Here is a 20,407-nt window from a genome sequence, read left to right on the forward strand (position 1 = left end):
CTTTTTGGGGGATGTTGCTAACTCTGGGTCCGATAACAGGCACCACACCTGCAGTAGATGCGCTCGGTGTGAGGTCTCGCAGCAAGCTATCAAATACGGCGCATTTCTCGGCTTTTAAAAAAAGACGCTATGCGTCGCCAGGTGTTTCATCGGATTTCAGGTGTTACCTCCTTTCCACAGTATCAGCTTAAAGCACTTGTTGCAGGCTGCTGAGTTTGCATATTTTGCTGTGAAGTACAGCCAGACTTTTGACCGCTTCGTCTTGGACATTTTTAATCTGTAGCTCTGCTCTAAAAGAACGTACGTACCTGGACCCGCCTACTATCCCCGGAAACGTAAAATGATTGGCTACAATTCGAAGTGTATCACATCTCAGGAAAAAAAAGCACCGAAATAAAGCACCGAAATGTGCGCTGCTTTTCGGTCTGGTTACTACCGTTTATGTCAGAACCGGTGCCATCATGGCACCGGACACCGGTACCCATCCCTACAGGTTACAAACTATCCACTTCTAACCAAACCACAGGGCCAATATCCTTTTAAACTGACTACCCACAAGTTCTGTTTTGTTGATTGTCTTTCAGTTACATAATTGTAGTCCCTTCATCTGCGATGGCTTAATGATGAGCCTTCCAAAACCATGTGGTAATTATTGCAACCAATTTAAACAAAGCTTCAATAATGGTAATAAAGTAGTACTTGAACTCAAACTCAAGATCAAAATCTACCATGCTCTCTACATCTGTTTCTCTGGACATAACATTTTATAACAGTTGCTGCATTAAAGTGCTGGAGTTCATAAAAAACTGCATTCTAACCCAAACCAAACTTACTGTGTATTTTAAAGGATGCTTACAAGGAATGTATTGTGACATTTCATGCTTAACATCAACAAGGTCTCCAGCAATCTTTCAAAGGGTTCAATGTGGGTTGTTTCTGTTTTAGCCACATGATAAATAGACGGTTTCTCAGAAGCTAGAAGATGCTACTTTTCAAATAATGCATGAGGGTTGTGTAGGAAGGGCATGTTTTTGACCGTCAAGGAGGGAAGCGTACCAAGGGTGTGTAGTTAAACTTGTCATACCATTTCAAATAAAGTCTTATACATTTTGATGTTACAGTTTTTCTTAAATTTTCCATGTAGGTTCCTCTTACCCCCAACCGGTCACAGCAGATGGTGTCTCTCCCTGAGCCTGGTTTTGCTAGGGGTTTCAGTTAAAGCCAAAGCCTGGATTTAACTGTCAAGATGTATTGTTGCCTGGATTTGCTTGTTCAAAGGTACAACTCTCACAATTTAGGGCTCCAAACTTTCCTCTCATTAGAGTAAGAAAAATTTGAACCTTAAACAGTATTCCTCATCTGAGATTCTGTCTATCAGGTATGTTTAGTGGCCCTGTTCAGGGACATGTTGGCACTTGATGGGCTGCTGTGCATACTGCAGCAAAGACATTTCAGTTACACAGTTGATTCAGGAGGCAGTATGTTAATGCACATTATCTGAACAAAAATGACTTCGACTTGACTCTGTGCCACAAAACAGCTGCTAGCATGCTGAGATAACTTCTCTCATACCCAGAGCAGTTTCACTAATCTCTCACAAACAAGGATTGCAACAGAAAATCCTTAAGTGGAATCACTCAGACAAGAATGAGTCTGAGTGTCTGAGAATGAGTCTGTTTAATCCTAAGCCTCAAACTTTTCCTATTTTATTCTGTTTTATTCTATTTTGTAAAGTACTTTATTCTACTGTATATAGTATTTTATTCTTGTTTTATAGTGTGTTATTCTATTTTATCTTATCCTATTTTATTGTGTTTTTCTTAACTTAACTGCTGTGACCAAAACAGTTCCCACGTGTGGGACTAATAAAGGTTAATCTAATCTCATCTCATCTCATATCTCATCTCATCTCATCTCATCTCATCTCATCTCACCTCATCTCAACTTGCCTAACCAAACATTAACAGCACAAAAAACCTCAGAAAATACAAAAATATGTGTAATTATGAGGGAATCCTCAGACTTTGGAATAATCTTCCCTTAAATATTAGATCTGCACAAACACTTGATCAATTTAAATCGCTACTAAAGACATATCTTTATGCCCTGGCTTTTAACACACTATGACCCAAGCATTTTGGTCTTATTTTAATAGTCTTACATGCCCAAATAATGGGCGTGTATGGTTACCAGCTGAGGATATCTATCTTTTGAACTGTCGTTTGTCCTTTGAACTGAAATTAGACACCACCCACTGGTGTGTGTACATATATATATATGTATATGTATATGTATATGTATACTCAAGCTCGGGTCCTCTACCAGAGGCCTGGGAGCTTGAGGGTCCTGCGCAGTATCTTAGCTGTTCCCAGGACTGCGCTCTTCTGGACAGAGATCTCCGATGTTATTCCCGGGATCTGCTGGAGCCACTCGCCTAGCTTGGGAGTCACCGCACCTAGTGCTCCGATTACCACGGGGACCACCGTTACCTTCACCCTCCACATCCTCTTGAGCTCTTCTCTGAGCCCTTGGTATTTCTCCAGCTTCTCGTGTTCCTTCTTCCTGATGTTGCTGTCATTCGGAACCGCTACATCGATCACTACGGCCGTCTTCTTCTGTTTGTCTACCACCACTATGTCCGGTTGGTTAGCCACCACCAATTTGTCCGTCTGTATCTGGAAGTCCCACAGGATCTTAGCTCGGTCATTCTCCACCACCCTTGGGGGCATCTCCCCTTTTGACCTCGGGACTTCCAGGTTATACTCGGCACAGATGTTCCTGTACACTATGCTGGCCACTTGGTTATGGCGTTCCATGTATGCCTTGCCTGCTAGCATCTTGCACCCTGCTGTTATGTGCTGGATTGTCTCTGGAGCATCTTTACACAGCCTGCACCTGGGGTCTTGCCTGGTGTGATAGACCCCAGCCTCAATGGATCTTGTGCTTAGTGCTTGTTCCTGTGCTGCCATGACTAGTGCTTCCGTGCTGTCTTTCAGTCCAGCTTTGTCCAGCCACTGGTAGGATTTCTGGATATCAGCCACCTTCTCTATCTGCCGGTGGTACATACCGTGCAGGGGCCTGTCCTTCCATGATGGTTCCTCGCCTTCCTCCACTTTCTTGGGTTTCTGCTGCCTGAGGTATTCACTGAGCACTTGGTCAGTTGGGGCCATCTTCCCGATGTATTCTTGGATGTTCGTTGTCTCATCCTGGACTGTGGTGCTGACACTCACCAGTCCCCGGCCCCCTTCCTTCCGCTTAGGCTGTACACCCCAAGTCCAGCACCCTGAGGCTGTACGCTAAAAATACATATATATATATATATATATATACATATATATAGATAGATAGATAGATAGACATATATAAAATCCTTAGATTCCAATTTGACAATAAAGATATTTCAGTGGTCCAAAGACAAAGACTAGAGGATATTGAATATTCTACATCATTGAGAGACCTTGGTCACCTCGGCCCTTTTCCACACTGGCACAATGTTGATACAATGAATAGCCTTCTAATGGCTCCTTGTTGAAAGTGATTGAGAAAAGGTAATGGAAGTAGAGAGGGAATTGGCATTTGGGTCTATTCACAGCTGCTTCATCTTAAGGCCACACTTCAACCTATTGTCTCACAGACCTTCTCCTCAGTGCTGACCTTCCTGCCCTCACCTCTCACCTTTATCCTTCCCAGCTGCTGCACTCTTATGATGGACAGCTGTTTCCTCAAGAGCCACAGGCTGTGCTCTTTGGCTCACAGCTGATTTATTCACGCTAGTAAATTTACACTGGAAAATCACTAATGACTTTACTAAATAAAGACAATGATTTATTCTGGTCATCTTTAAAATCTCATAAAGTCTAGATTATGAAGCTTCTTCTTCACTGTTTACACATAAACAAAGAGAGAGAAGATTTTTATGCATTTATAAAAAAGGGAAATGAAAGGAGATGCACTCTAAGCCTTCCTTAGAGTGTTTATGCTTCCAGCTCTACTGTTGGGTAATATAAACTGTGGAGATAAGCTATAAAAGTTAACATCCCCCTGTCTCAGTTCCCATTAGAAACACCTCTTACAAAGTATTTCTAAGAGAATGGCCCTCATTAAAATTCATTGCACCACAGTTTCTCTAACAGATATCCTCACAGAGCTTAAATAGATTTACAAAGCATGCCATTTTTTAATGTCTCCACCACTATAGCAGATGAAGATATTGTAAATGGCTGTGGCACTGTGACATGACTGAAACAAGAGCTACATTTAATTCACATTCAAGGACCACCAACAGCCTATCAGAGCCCGATCCTGAGGTGGGCATCAATCATGGGAGCCTGGACCGCTCTGGCTTGTGTGTTAGCTCTTCTAAAGCAAAGGAAAAGGCTTTGACAGGGGCCCATTATTCAGTAGCTCATCTTATGTCACTTCACACATCACCTGTCAGCCTGCCAGCCCAGCTTTGCACCCAAAGGTCGCCATCAGCGATCAGTCACATCACAGACATCCAAATCACAGCCTTATAGCTGACTTTAAACTGTGTTTTTATATGTTTAGGTGCTATTAGATGTCATTCAGGAGCACAAGGCACTCAGAGAGGACCAATTAACACCAGATACAGAATTATTTTTGATAGCAAAGCTTTAACATCTTTTCACAACACGGTTGGGCACTCCAAAAAGTGCTGATACTGAAGCCTTAGGCTATTTTTTCAAAGGAGACACTGCAGGTAAATAGAGAAAAATTGTAATGCATACATAATATGTAAACCCAATTCCAACCGTTACCATATATGAGCTATAAATAACATGATGGATGTTAAGAGGTTAAGCATAAAATTTCAGAAAACTGATACTGAATCATTATGGGTGGTACAGAGGTGCAGATCTTAGCACTGTTGCCTCTCAGGAAGAAGATTTGACGTCTTTCTGTGTGGTGTATGTTCTCCCCGTGTCTGTGTGCGTTCTCTTTGGCTTCCTCCCACAGTCCAAAGACAGTAGTTAGTGGGGTTAGATGAATTAATGATTCTAAATTGCCCACAAGTGTAAATGTGTTAGCCCTACACCTGGGTGTACCTCACCTTTTGCCCTGTGGCAACAAAGATGACCCTCCAGTAAATCTAAATTTGATAAACAAAAGAAAATGGACAGACATTTATTTAGTTTGATTCAGAGACTCATTGTTATAATTGTAGGGTGTTTACCTTACAATACAAAGCACCTTGAGCCAAACGTTGTTGTAATTTGGTGCTATATAAATAAAATAGGATTGAATTGAATTGAATAGGTCTTCAAATAAATATTGGCATCAGTAGCTTTTGATCCAGCAATTTTAAGGCACCCACAGCTAACCCTTACAGTTAAAAAACGATGCTAAAGAATATCTTGTGCTGTGATACCAAAGGGTCCTGACTAAAAATACCAGTATGTGAACACCAGTACATCACAATACCAATTGCAAAGGACACTGGGGATCTATATATAACCGTTTTCCATGCGCACTGTGTCCCTAGACCTTTCTAAACATTACAATCAACACTATCCATCCACTACAATGCACATTGCCCAAACTCAACAGCGTTACTGATACTGATGAGAGTGACAGAGAAAGATTTTTTTTCCCTATTTCCAACATGAACAAACAGAAAGTAGACTTTGAAGCTACTGCTGATCACTCTGATTATTATCAACCCCTAAGATCATCATCCATCAACACAACCCTAACCAGTAGTTCTGTGCAGTACTGCAAATTTTGGTATCAATCTGATACCAAGTAAATACAGAGCCAGCATTAATGCCAGTACCGATACTGATACTTTTAACAAATAAAGGCAACTTATGAATGGGAGAGCATTCTGTCATGATTTATGAGATAAATCATTAAATTGTAAATTCTGAAAACATTTTAAGTACCACTAAATCACTCTATTTTTCATTTTCCACAATAATTGGTTAATATAACAAAATACACCTTTCCGTTTTGCATGTACTTTGATAATTGGTCTTTTGGAGAGCTGGAATGTAAATGTACCCGTCTCTAAAGCACTTGGGGTTAACTTCTGTTATTTAAATGTGCTATGAATAGAACAGATGTGACAGTCAACACAAAAAGGTTCAGACTGTTTTCATAGTGCATGTTTGATGTATATTTTTTCATTTTCAAAAAAATTATTTATTTAACACAATTCACCAGACTAAAAACTGAGGATAAAAACAAAGTATTGAGCCTATCGCGCTAGTATAAATCAGATATCAATACCAGCATTGGTATTGATACTATTGATATTTGGATGGAGCTAGCTGCCTGAGGGGTTTACTAAGAGTTCTTGGTCCTGTATCCTCTAATGAAGCAGCTCACTCAGCTAAACTGTGCAGTATTTTCAGTAGTGTTAGGGCATCTGAAACCCATAATTTCCTATCGCAACCTGATTCTCCAGCAATTATTCATGGGTGAAAAACATCTTATGAGATAACTGCAATTTTAGGACACCCTGGAAGAGAGGACAGCCTGGTTCTTCTTGGATTGCTCTAAGCAAGTGTAACTTCTTCTCTGACTTGCTGTCTGCAGGATGTGCAACAGAGAAAAGAGAAAAGCTTTTAAGCAAGCAACAACAGCAGCAGACAAGGAAACCCACAAGGGAGATGGGGAAAATGACATAGGGATGGTGTGGAGTGTGCATGTGGGGGGAAGAAGGAATGGGGTTTTTTTTTCAACAAAAAAGAAAGTGAGAAGCAGCAAAGGTGGAAGGAAGGATGGAATTTAAATGGCATTTGTGATAAGGTGACATTTAGAAAAATCTCAGCTCCATCTCCTTTGAACAAAAAGGTCTTGATCCCAGGAAAAAGGGGGTCTGGCACCTCACAGGTTGTACTGGTGAAGGAAAATACAGCAGCATATGAGACTGAAATGCAGAAGTGTACACATGGATTCAAATGCTTTAAATCCTTAAACACATCCGAAATTAGTATTCCTACGTTCTCGTGTGTTGCGGTAATATAAACTCTTGTGTATAAGGTCATTGTTTTGAATTGAGCGTAATGATATACGGGTGTTTTAAGTGTGTCATGATGATCACCAGCTATGGGTCAGAGTTCAGCCTCCTTTTTATGAGGACTACATCTCTGATCGGGACTAAGAGTTGCCATGGAGAAACATGCAATCAGCTGGTCTTTCTTTTCACTGCTTTTCACTGACTCGCTCCCTTCCTCTGCCCTGTAGACAGTACAGGCCCTGTTGTTGTTGTCGTCAGATAGTGACTAAGTATATGCAGTGTGGGAAGGAGAATCTCAGCTGTTCATCCTGGAGAACTCATCTCCCCTCCCGTTCCGGTCCTAGGTGAGCCACAATACTTCTTCAGACCTCCCTTTCCTTTTGGCTGCCATTACCCAAACTAAGCTCATTTGTCCCCCCCAGTAGACCCATGATCTGCCTTTTGTTCAGACCCCAACCTCCCATTCATGTCCCCCAGGAGAGCAGACAAAAGAGGAAAAGACATAGGCTTAAACCCTTTTGCCCAGACAGACTGTGGTAAAGCAACCATAAAGAGATGCTGGGCGTGAATGGCTGGGGAGCTCTCTAGCTTCAACTAGAAGCTGTCTGTGAAGATGCCCTCCCTTGCCCACATCAACAGAAGTCTCAGTTATTGTGTGAACATGTGCTGAAATGAAGACAACATCTTTGGCAATTTGACAACACATATGCGGCACAGCCAGATTTTTACTTGCATTTCAAATGTTGAAAGTACATCCAGAAACCTAAGTTGAATATACACAATTGTTGAAATAAAAGCAGCTGTCAAACAGGGAAGTGGATACATCATAGACTGCATATAAGCATATGTTACCAACTGTTATGTAAAATTGGTAAATGGACCTGCTTCTTATATAATGTTTTTCTACTCAAGCACTCAAAGCACTTTATACAACTTGCCTCATTCACACATAGTCTATGCCTAAGTGCATTTGCACTCCAATGAATGCATCAGAGAGCAATGTGGGGTTCAGGATCTTGCCCAAGGATACTTTGGCATGCAAACAGAAGGAGCCAGAGATCAAACCACCAACCATGGTTGTTTTAATAGATGACCTACTGTAAATCGGATATCAGGTTTGGAGCTTACTCTGAAACAAAGAAACACTTGCAGTAGGATCTTGTCAATAACAGGAGGCATCCATCCATAAGCATACCTCATCCATTTTTAGTACAGTAGGGGCCATATTTACAATTCATATTCACTTAGATTTGAAACTAACAATGGACATAAACACACCAGGAAAGTATTTACTGGGCCTATAGTACACTCCCTCATAGATTTCTATAGAGCCTGATTTTTGCAGTCAGTGAACACATTTGAACCAAGGCTTGGCAGTGCAGGGGGGACATATCCACAGAGCACAGATGATGTCAAAATATTTTACAGGGTTCACGTTTTCATTCAAATTTCAATTTATATGGATCAGTTTATGAAATTTGAATCATGCCTCTTTATTCTGACTGAAACCTTCATATGGAGTTGTGGGTTTTTCTTTTAAAAGCTCTCACCCTGAAGGCTCCACTACCAGACTTCATTTAATAAAAATTTGAACCTGACCCATTTTTCGAAGGTTGCTTAGCATGGTACATTCACTGAATTGGCCACCTACTACTAATAAAACCGATATGGAGGTAACATTTTTCTGCTTTGATTTAGTTATATCAAATTGGATTGAGTAGCTGAGCTGTTTTTAAAAAGAATAAAATAACACCAGCATCATCTATTCATTTATTTTTACAAGAGTGCTTTTTGCAGATTTCCAAATCTCCCTCTGTACATGCATTAAGGATAAGAAGATTTATTGTGTTTCAGAATTCCCCCAAGTGTCTCTTATCTGTAAAACCCAATGTTGTTTATTTTGGCCCACAGTTTGTAAAGCTGTTACTGAGTTTTTGGATGTTTGTTTCAGGTGGAAATGTCAAACAACCTAAGGCTTAATGCAGTCAAACTGATTGCAATCACAATATCGGGCTTCATCTAAATGGAGCCAGCAGAAGCACGCACGGAAGGCTGGGCATGTCCCCATACCCAGCAAAAAGATTTAATGTCCTCTTTTGGGTCATTGAAGTTTTCCAAAGGTAGATGAAATACAGTCTCACTGGTGTGTTCTGGGTCTCCTCTGGAGCCTCCTACCTGTCTGACATGCTCATAAACTCCCAGTGGATTGGCTTAGAGCTCACAACATATATATAAAAAAAGAACTAATTTCAACCACTCAGTCATTTGGTGAATATCCAAAGATTAAGACCATAGCTAATAACTGAATGATGGTAAATCAAAAAGTTTACCACAACACCTACAATATGACTGAAGCCAGTAAATAAATCAATGTTTCCTGTTCCCAGTTCTATGCATTATTTAGTTTTTATTCACAGAGAAAAAATGTCATAAGATGTTACTTTTTATTCAATGATTAAAAGTAATGCCTGTTCTCTGTTTAGTCATGTTGGTCATATTCAACTATTTGTTCTTGGCATGCTATACCTTTATCTTCCTACTGAAGTTCCTGAAGGTGTTGTTCTTTAAATGTGTCCCAGGTTGCACATCAGCTCTGCAGTAAGAGTGCTGGGGAAGAGAGATACAAAAACTTAAACTCCTCTAACGATGGTGCAGTGCGCCCCTGATAGTAAAATATAAACCTTATTGCCTCGTTGTCAGATTGAATCCAGCAGCTTATGCTTCTGTTATGGTTTGTGGCACAAATCACATCATATTCAAGCCATAAGCTATATTACTGTAGCTTAGGTTTTATAGGCTTGCAGAAATTCTCTGAACTTGCAGACACATTAATCTACAAAGCAATGCAGGCTGACATATACACTAACTGCGTATCTGTCTCCACCTGTGTGATGTCAAATACAGGCTCGGGTTCAGCGAGAAGACACAGAGTGGGATCTGCCATACTATTCTATAGGGACTCCTCTGTAAGGCTTAAAATAGAAGAGATCCGTCTTTGCAAGCATCCATGCTGTTACACATACTACTACTACATAGATAAAGCAATAAATAAATGAATAAATAACCGTGTTCTCCACTATCTTAGTTACCTCTTGACAGCCTCCAGGCACTGGCAAGCTGTACAGTGTTGGAATTAGAGATTTGTTTTTTGGCCACATGTTAAAACACTACATTTTCAGAAAGAAAGAAAGTCCACCGTGCGTTTCAAGTAAAACACCAGTGCAGGCTGAACATTTGCTTACAGAAACTCATAACTGATATAATACCCTAGTAACGTAAATGCATCGTGCATTAAATATGGTTCATTTTCCTTCAAACCTGATTTTTCCAGCAATTTCTGACTATATTTCTGTGCAATATGCTGGATTCCTTCAAATATCACTTCACCATCCACAATTATTTCAGAGAGATGCTATACTTGAACCAGCAAAATAATCTTCACACTTCATTACAATTATCTCAGGGAGATGGATTTTTTTCCCCCCAACTGACTGACTGAACAGTAAATGTGACGCGATATTTCAGGACATTTTCATTGTCTCGCTTGATCCAAGCGATACTGCCTCATCAAGGTGCTGAATGCAGACCTGCCTACTGCTAAAGGCCTAGTATGCTTGAAAGTAGTCTCACCTCCGCACAGCTGGCATATCACTGTGTGAGGTGAGAACCTGTCGGATTGTCAATTTCAGAATGTGGCAAAAAATTGTGCGTTGCAGCCCCCCAGGCTTCTGACATCAGAAAGATGTGTGGGGGAGGGGTTTCAGAGGCTGTGTGGCAATCAGACAAGCACTTTGTCCACAGTATAGTGAGAACAGGCTACAAATTTAACACATCCTGATCCTCCTTAAATGCATAATACAATTTTATTTTTTTATTTATTTTGTGTGCACTTTCTTTAGATTTGAGTGGTCGTATATTTTTCTATTATTTGTTTTACTTCATTTAGCTAACTTACAAGCACATCAATCTTTGCTTCTATTATAACCTTTTTCTTGTGTTCTTTAGCTCTGAGCACTTAGCACAGCTTAGCTTGATCAAACAGACCAAAACCATTAAAAAGATTTCTCAGTGCAGCATTTAGAAAAGTAAATGTAAAGGACATCATATTACAGAAATAGGCTGCAAAAAGTCATGTATATTTTTGTTTCCAAGAAAGCTAACTGGAAAACTCTGAGGTCTAAAATCATATCAGCCTTCATTCATGTTACGATCCAGCCTGTGGGTGCAACATTACATTAAGCCCGCACCACAGAACTGACAACTGTAGACCTCACTTCCCTCAGTTGAGGTCAGTGTTTATGATTCAGCAAAAAGCAAGAGACTAGAAAAAATGGCATGCAGGAGAGAGTTACAGAGCAAAAGCTATTGCTGACCAAAAAGAACACAAAAGCTCATTGCGCATTTGCCAGAAAACATTTTGATGAGTTTTGGGAAAATATTCTGGGGACCGACTTAAAGACTTGAAAGGTTTTCATCTTATTACATCTGGTGTAAAGCTAACACAGCATTTCATACAAAGAACACCACAACAGCAGTGAAACATGGTGAGAGTAGTGTGAAGCTCTCCTACTTCAGGATCTGGGTGACCTGCCATAACAATCCAGTGGGTGGCTGTAGCTCAGGAGTAGATGACAGCAAGTCATCTACTGATTGGAAGGTTAGTGGTTCAATCCCTGGTTCCTCCTGTATCCATGGGCAATATACGAACCCCAAGTTGCTCTCTGATGGAGAGTATGAATGTGTATGAATGTTAGCTAGGAAGCACTAAAAAAAGCTTAGAAGAAAGTGCTTGTGTGATAGCATAAAAGTGGCATGTTGTATAGAGCACTTTGAGTACTCTGGGAGAGTAGTAGAATCAGTCCATTAATCCTGAAGGAGAATGTTTGGTCATCACTTTGTGGCCTGATGCTTAAGCATACTTGGGTTACACAGAAGGCCAATGATCTAAAACACAGTACAAATAAACCTAGTCAAAGGCTGGGCCTAAATCCAACTCTTCATACTCAAAAACCCTCTAGTGCTGCTGAATTTTTAAAATTCACCCAAAGTCCTTCACGTCAATGTGAAATACTTACTGCCAAATACGTCTCCACAATGGGTGAGGTAGGTTTGGATAATTGTTATCATTAATAAATGAAACAATCATTGAAAAACTGTATTTACTTGAGTTCTCTTTGTTTAATTTAAAAATGACTTTGATGATCTGAAGCTTATTCACCTGCCAAATTCTCTTGCACCGTCATCTCAGGCCCAGGGATTGCAGAGGTACATAACAAGCGCTGCGTCTCAAATTAAGTACTTCTGTACTTGCACTCACTATTTTGAGTACAGTACACGTAGTGTCGTAAAAGAAACAAGATGGTGTGCTTGCTGGTATTTCTCAGTTGTACACAAGGTGTCCTTGGGTGGTGGAGCTTGCTGCACCATGCTATGACTTTAGTGAGCTTGGTCAACTTGTCAACTCATCAGTTTTCAGTGTGAACAGTTACTGTTATAAAGGAGTACATATGATCTCAAACCCTCAGTCCAACCAAGTAGTTTATAGTGTCTCAACCTAACCAGTAAATAAAAGTGGAAGTACAATGTAACTAATAAACAACTAGTCTCCCTGAGACCCATTATGAGGATTTTGTCACTCAGTAAAACAATATCCAATATTACAGCAGTGAAGGTGTGAAAGCACTGATGCCAAAAGACAACTTGTGTGCAAAGATGACAGTGTACATTTCTCATCTTCAATAGTTGCCATATGCAGGAAAAGGAAAGAAACCATCTTGTTGGTGAGAAAGATGAGGAAAGGTCTTTAACACCCAAAGCTAATGTTCACCTATAATCATCCTATCTGACATGGATCAAAATCTATTGCAATTTGTCTCCTAAATTTAAGGTTAGGACTAGTTGTGAATGATGACAGCTTCAAAGGATTATGGTTATATATCTTGTGGAGTTGTTTGGTGGATATTTTGTCAAACAATCAAATGGATATATAGCTATATGTGTGATTAAAGGTTTTACCAGCTCTTAGGTGAGTTATTTATTTTGGGGCTATTATTTACTTATATTTTACTATGTACTTATTTAATCATTTATTTCAAGGTTTCATGTTTAAATGGTCTTTTTTCCTTTTATCAATTTTGTATTTGTCTTTCATTTAATTAGAGTTTTATTTTTTTCATTTCTTTTAATTGTACATAGAAATAATTTCCTATTATTTTATTTCTAATGTGCCTTAATTTGAACGCTAATTCTTAGCTTGCCAGTCGCCTTTATGGCCCTATAATTTTGGAGCAACATCTGTTTATTATCTGTCAAGGCTTGTAGTGGTAGTACAGCCCAATTTTTCCCACCTTCTGTTTTTCTAACCCGATGTTAGAAAGAATGAGTTGAAAGATGGGAGTCTTGTAACCTCGACTCTCTTGGGTGTCCTTTTGGCATTGCTTTCTCCCCCATTACCACTGAGTAAGGTCATGTCTCAGAGGGGTCAGTTCACCCAGGAGGGTCACCTACTCCATACTAGACACTCCTGTGTCTGGAAATGGACCGGACAACTGTGTTCACTCAGCTATACTAGCTGCCAGTTTCACTTTCCAAACCACTGGTTATTAATTCCTGTCGGCACAGATCATCGTTTCTCCTCGGAACCAAAGTACATGGAGGAAGCTTAGCATTTAACCTTGCGTTCCTTTACTGTAGCTTAGCTGGCTCCCTTGTGGTAAAATTCTTATTCACTCTAAGCCCTGAGTTTTTTGTGGGCAGCCAGTCAGGAGGAAATGGTTTACTGTCTTTGACATGTTCTATTTGTTTTTTAGTGCAGTGCAGAAAAGGTTGTTAACATTCTGTGCCATCTTAGAACATTTTAGATCTTATGTATATTACGCAGATCCTGAGAGCTCAAGTGTTGAATCTGCACTGTCAACTTTTCTGAAGCAGTTGGCAAGCACAGAGATACAGAGCGCCAACTGTAGCAACACAAAAGTTATGTGAGAAGGATTATAGGGTCTGAGGTCAAGGGCCAGAGCACAGATACAAGCCCTGACTCTGTACTAAGGTCGTTTACCGGCCATTTGTACAGATGAATGCAGCAGTTGTGTCTGTGTGTGGTCTTTTCTGGTGCAATGCTCAGTTTGCAATGCTAAGCTTCTCACCTAGAAAAAAATGCATTTTGTATTTACTCAGGTTATCTTTGTTTAGTATTTACATTTGTTTGATGTATGGTTTTATAACACGTGAGCTAGTGAAACAATTTACACTTTGATGAGCTCTATTAATTCATTGTTGGCCAAAAATGTTATACGGTCTAGCTAGTGCCAACCTGGAAGTGACGAAAACTGCAGTTCCTTGAGGTGCCGCGTGAGGGTGAATGCAAAACTTCCCATTGTTTCTCACATTTAAATGTCTAACCTCACAGCATTAAAAAGCATATTTATAGTTATAGTCTACTCCCCACTCACCCACCACACACATAAATTTTTTAATGCTGGAGTTAGGAGCATGTCTGTGTCTTTATACAGGTGCCAAGACACAGACAGCGGGAGCTGATATCTCAGCCTCACCCTCCAGTGGACCTCTCTATTCTGTTCCTGTTGTTTTCTCGTCATGGAGAATTTTTAATGGATTCTCAGCTCATATTCTGACTTGGTGTGTGGCACAGTTTGTGCTTCAGTTTTGGTGAGTGAAACTAGAGTATTATGTTAGCTAATAATGAACTAATATGACTAACTGTTCATTGCACCCTTGCAGCTTGCTATCCAAAATTGAAATGCAGACGCTAAAATGCTAACAATGAAGTTTTAAGAGACCGGTGGCTATGTCCATCTTGTAGACCATCTGTGGTTCCTGTATAAGAGATCTATTAATGAGTGAGCTTTAAACTGCTTGCTCATAGCGGGTCAGGTCTGATTGTTGGGGTTTTCTCTTATTGTAGGGTCTTTACCTTACAATCTAAAGCACCTGCTTTGAATTAAATTGAACTGAATTAAATTGGAATATCATTGTCAGCTACTCCCCCCACCTTACACACATCTTGTTTTTTTCCATCGCATAGAGCTCTTGAAAGCAAAGTCTATTACTTTGTTTCTCGAAATTACAGTCCCTCTTAGATTAAACCGGTTATTATTACAAATACACTCTGATGCAGATAGCCCTCTAAAAAACAGCTGATGGCTGCTGCTACCTGGACTCCCTGCCGCAGTGCTCGTCACCAACATTATACTCCCCATTGCTGTGTTATTCTCTCATTATTGAATCATAGAGGGGGTTTCAGTAGCTTGTGGAGGAGGGGGCAGACTGGGTGTCCATCCAAGTGACCCTCCCTGAGGACTTAACCCACACCACCCCACCTCACTGTTGCATAATGGATGAAGGACAGACATTGGGAGGGAGGAATGGAGAGTGGAGCCCTTATTACCTTGTGATTCATTTTTAATGAGGTAAACAGGTCTTTCCAGGTCACCTGAAAGCTCACACACACCAACTGCAGGTGGTGTGTCTTCCCATCGACAGCCTTATTGCTGCCCGCTTTGACATGCACCATGGCTGCAGGGGCTGCAATCGTATAATTAGGTCTCACTGTCATTGACAGAATGTGTCTCACTTCCCACAGAGTCCCTTTTCCTTCCTCCCTTCAAGTTAGACACCACCAATTATATGGTGGCAAGAAGACCTTATTATACGTGCTCTAGGCAACCTTTGCCTCACTTTTCCTTTTAGATGAAATTTTCCTGCAGTGAGGATTGCAAAGACCACCAAAATCTCATTATTGTGTATTGTTTCATAACTGATTTGATTGCGCTTTCCAGCTCAAAATTTTAATTTTATATTGATTATTTTGCAAGAACCAGTTCTTGAAAATAGCCCGTCCCTTGTGATGTTTCTTGCCCTATATAGTAACACTCCACTCAGGTAGCTGTTCTCTCTTTATGCTCAGTTATTGTACCACTTTTCCTTCTGTGTATATGTTAAGACAGCCGATAAAAGCAAACCATGTTTTGCTCTAATGGAAATAAAATAGGCTCCCTCAAGCAGACGTCTGGTTTGAAATTGGATGACAGGCGAGGATTCACGTACCGGGTGTCATCTGGGAAATCAAACCCGCTCAGTTCACTTGTTCCGAAAGTTGGCGAACAGGTACGCCTTTGCAAACAGGGAGGTGGAGAACTCCCACAGCAATTCTCTGCGAAGCCTGTCGGGGCTGTGAAGGAGGGAGAAGGAAAGAGAGAGTGCAACAGGAAGGTGAGAGCAGGAACAGATGGAGAGACGCAGGGATTCTACATTTACAGTCATTTAAAACAGGTGCTATACATAGCCAAGCCTTCAACCAGTTCTCTCATCTAAATGATATCATTACAGCAAGAAGTCATTAAAAAAATCTTTATCCCCCAGACTGTGTACATTTCCCTCTTCTCTCTGGGGAGCAGGGATGAGAACCAAAATTTAGGGTCCCTCAAGTCATTGAATTTTGCTTTTTATCACCCTATAGCTGTGCTGCATGTGTGTCATTGTGCTTTATATGGGATTAGAGAAGATGTTTTCTGCCTGACTGGCCACAGGCTCTCAGCAGCAAGACGAGGATCATTTCCCCTGAAGAGAAAAGCTCCGCTCAGTCTTGATGTAAACCTCGGCACGTACACCCCACTGATGTTTAGAATAGATTGTCGCTCACATACCAGCAATCTTTATCAGTGTTTCATACGTTTGAGATTAGAGAATGCATGTTTCCCAAAAGGGGCTTCAAAAAAGATGGAAATGTACAGTCGTGTTGCTCGAGAAATTGTAGTTTTACCATTTAGCATCCATGAGGTTACTGTCACCTGGGTTAGGGTTAGGATTTGTTCACATTCAAGTTCACATTCACAAATTTTTTATAGAACGTTCACATCTTTGAAACGTCCAAATGGGGATTGTTTTTTTAACAGAAAAAACTGTAATGCCAAATGTCTGTTTACAAACCCAACCCCAACTCAACACCTAGCTAGATTGCTGGTAGCCTGATAAAGAGGTTAAGCACTGAGCAGAACCCAACCCAGTACCACCAGTAAAGGCTTTTACCATCAGTCTTAGTAGTGATATTTTGACTTAATGAATGTCACACCCTCCTCCATTCTCATGAAAGAGCTTTTCTCTCTATTTTAAAGTCACAGGTCCAGTGTAATCTAAACTGAGTTAAGCAGGATCCTCCTAAACTCTTTGTTCCTGTATTTACTTCAGGCGGCTCTCCCTGTTTACATAAATTCTTTAGCGCAGAATTGCATCCACCATACGATTGGTATCCAAAGAAAACTATAGACATTGTTACTGACACGACTGTTTGATCAAGTGTGTCAGGTTTTAACTTGGCAGTCACAGCCTTAGTCACTAAATGGATAAGTCAATGAAACACCCATTATTCTATCAATATAATCATCTAGATCCCATCTTTTTTTGTTGGACTTCAGGAACTAACTATGGTCTGTACCAAAGTGTGCAGTATGTAACCGAAATCTGAAATTCAAAGATACTAAAGTAATCATTCAAATAATAAAGTAATAATGCTATTATATGCCATATATTGTCTGAATACAAGAAAGTCTCTGACTCAGTGGCCTACATGTGGGCACTGGAGTGCTTGGCACTATACAAGGCTACAATACTGAACTGGTAACCTTAATCAGGAACTCAATGGGACCGTGAAGGCTTGTACCCTGAGGCTGTACTGCAACGGAAAGGACAACTAGGATCAGTGGCAGTCAAGCCACAATCCAGGGTAAAGTATCCATAAACACATCACAAAGCTTGCATCCTGAGATGAGATGCTCCAAGAGTGCTTCAGGCAGCTGAAGACAGACCGTGATGAGGAACAGGAAGAGGAACTATCATGGATGATCAAGTCCCTGCATGGGTTGTACCAATTACCGAGGAAGAGGCTAAGAGAAATCCTATCAGTGGCTAGAAAAGGCTGTGCTCGGGCATTGGTTTAGCTCAGTGCAGGTAATCAGATGCCATATGACTGAGAATGGCGGACCTACGACCCTTTTGACTCTTTCTCCACCTCTCCTTTACTTGCAATTCTTCACTGTACCTATCAAATAAAGCCAGAAAACAAAGAGAAAAAAAACATAAGAGGAAGCCCCGGCACCGGATCCAGGCAGTCTGCCACAGCCAACAGTACCCAAGTTGCAGGCTGTGCAAAGGTGCCTCTGTACAGTACATAGCAGCAGAATGTAAAAGCATAGCCGGGTCACTGAAATAGAATGCAGGAAAAAGCTGAGCTGCATATGGACTAGAAATCCCCAAGTACTGATGGGTGACGTTGCCAAAGGTATTTGAGAATGGCAGGGCTGTGGGACTTCAAGTTCCAGACAGACAAGCAGCTACTGGCCAACCAACAAGACAGAGTGGTGGGTGACAAGGAGCAGATTACTGTTGAGATGGGTGTGCCAACATCAGAAAGAACAAGACACCTGGATTGAACCATATTGTTGTGAAACTGGGTGGATGTGTATTTGATGTGTAACTGAAAGGAGAACAAAACTTTTTCCTAAACTTTTTTTTTTTTTGCAAAATAGGTGAAGCCTTATGTAAATATTTCACTGCTTATTTTACATATAGTTTTTTTCTCTGCAACCACTGTTCATTTACATAGATCGATCGATCGATAGATGCTTTAAAGTAACTTCCCAGTTGCAAAGAAGGCTGCCAAGTTTCACGACTTGCATCTAAAAAGACTTAGTCAAGCACGAGTTGGCTTTCCACTGAAACTGGAGAACACTGATCACAAACATTTCACAAAAGTGTTATGGTTTGTTGACAGTTTTGACACTGACGATTGTATAAACTGCAAACGTCAGAGAATTTATGTGACTTTCAGTTGGTGTCATTTTCCATGTTCAAAAGTAATTCCTCTGACATCAGTATGTTTCTGAACTTTAGGTCAGAAAGTGTAAAAATCTATAAAGAGCATTTAAACATATGGATCGCTATTTCTAGACTTGAATTCCCAGATGGATTGTAGAGATTTATCTGGTGCCATTCTTTGGTGTTGTAAGGTTTTTTGTATAAGCAATCAGAAACTAGCTAGTTAAAACTTTTGTTTTAATATGATATGTTCAACATGGGTCCAGCACATCATTTGAGTGCATATTCATTGTTACCCAGGCTCATCAATCTCACAAACGGAGCCTTTGGCGGCCCTTTTTCACTCCCTGCTTTCAAGTCCTTTAATGCTATGTTAATGCAGGCCCTGCATTCACTCATATCTTGCTTTCCATTGGCTTGCCCGCTGCAATTTGCTGCTAATGGTCCAACCACCACCCCATCCCATTCCACCCCTTCTACCCGCCTCCCTTTCCCCATTTTCACTCTCCTACTCTCTCTCTCTGTCTCACTCGCTTCTTCCAGCCTTGAGGCGTCCTGTTTCAGCTCCTTCGCTTTCAGTCACAATGCTGTGGAGAGGGTGAATGGGAGAGGTGGAGGTGGTGGGGTGGGCATTTAAGAGAGCAGTAGGTGGGAGTGGAGTCTGACCGCAGAGGGTCTAGTGTTTAAGAGAAAGGGAATTCTCTCTTTCACTCACTCTTTCCCTCTCTCAGCCTCTCGTTCTCTCTCGCTCTCTCTCTCCTCACTGGCTGCTCAACATCAGCTGGCTCTCTAGGTAGACTCGAGTAAACACTCAAAGAGAACAGAGAGAAGAGGGAAGATGACAGAGCTGTCAGTGCTCTGAGAGATACAGACCGGTGAGAACATTTGTCAGGGCTGGCTGATAAGGCTCTCCTCAAGGCTTCTTAGATTGCTCATCGGTGGAGAGGCTGCAAGCATTCTCTTCAAGGTAAGTTACCTCCTTTACCTGCACTGAGCCAGTGTTTGAATAAGAGCAGAATGAATGGGCTGCTTCACTTACCTAATTAAGATCCATTTTGAAAAGGAAATGGCAGTGAATGACAACTTTAAACACACTGTCTCAGCTCTGTTCTTCCATATTAGTGTATATTCAAACTTTTTACAAAGATTTCTAGCCTGTTTTGGCCAATTTTATGAAATGCATAGATAGTGCAATGGTTATTGGCATTAGAAAAAATCTTTTGATTATTCACTGGATTGTTTGCCCCCCAAAAATGAAAATTTGGTGTAACTAGCGTAAGCTGACCAACATTTCAGATTTTTGCTTTGATTTCTGAGGTGCTTTGACAGGTTTTCATGGCAGTGATAGTGACCATGTTGAAATCTATACATCGATCTCACATGGAGAATGTGTGGATGATGTTAGCAAAACCATTGCTTGCTCTGCAAAGCAGTTACTGTAATTCATTCTATGTTTTGTAATTCGAGCCTTCAGGTTGTTTTAATTGTGCTTTTTACTGCATGCACCTGGCTGCCAATTGTTTTACTGGGAAAAGTTTTTCCTCTTGTCGGCTGTTTCCCTATTATTACCAGAGAGCCGGTAAAAAAGAGTGA

At 40.7% G+C, this 20,407-nt stretch overlaps 1 protein-coding gene across 6 annotated transcripts in view; it reads left to right on the top strand.

Moving 5' to 3' along the window:
• The window catches only part of tncb (tenascin Cb), a 104,148-nt gene that overhangs the window by 31,608 nt on the left and 52,133 nt on the right, over positions 1–20,407 (top strand). For 2 of the 6 annotated variants that reach the window (XM_085181494.1, XM_085181499.1), the window contains exon 2: positions 14,494–19,781. The exons of 3 other annotated variants lie outside the window; for them this stretch is intronic. The gene's annotated coding sequence lies outside the window, so the exon portion shown is untranslated. The remainder of the gene's footprint in view (positions 1–14,493; positions 19,782–20,407) is intronic. One more of the 6 variants, XM_085181495.1, reaches the window with a different exon arrangement.

Source organism: Neolamprologus multifasciatus, chromosome 12 (genome assembly GCF_963576455.1).
Source record: "Neolamprologus multifasciatus chromosome 12, fNeoMul1.2, whole genome shotgun sequence".
In the NCBI taxonomy this organism is placed as follows: Eukaryota; Metazoa; Chordata; class Actinopteri; order Cichliformes; family Cichlidae; genus Neolamprologus; species Neolamprologus multifasciatus.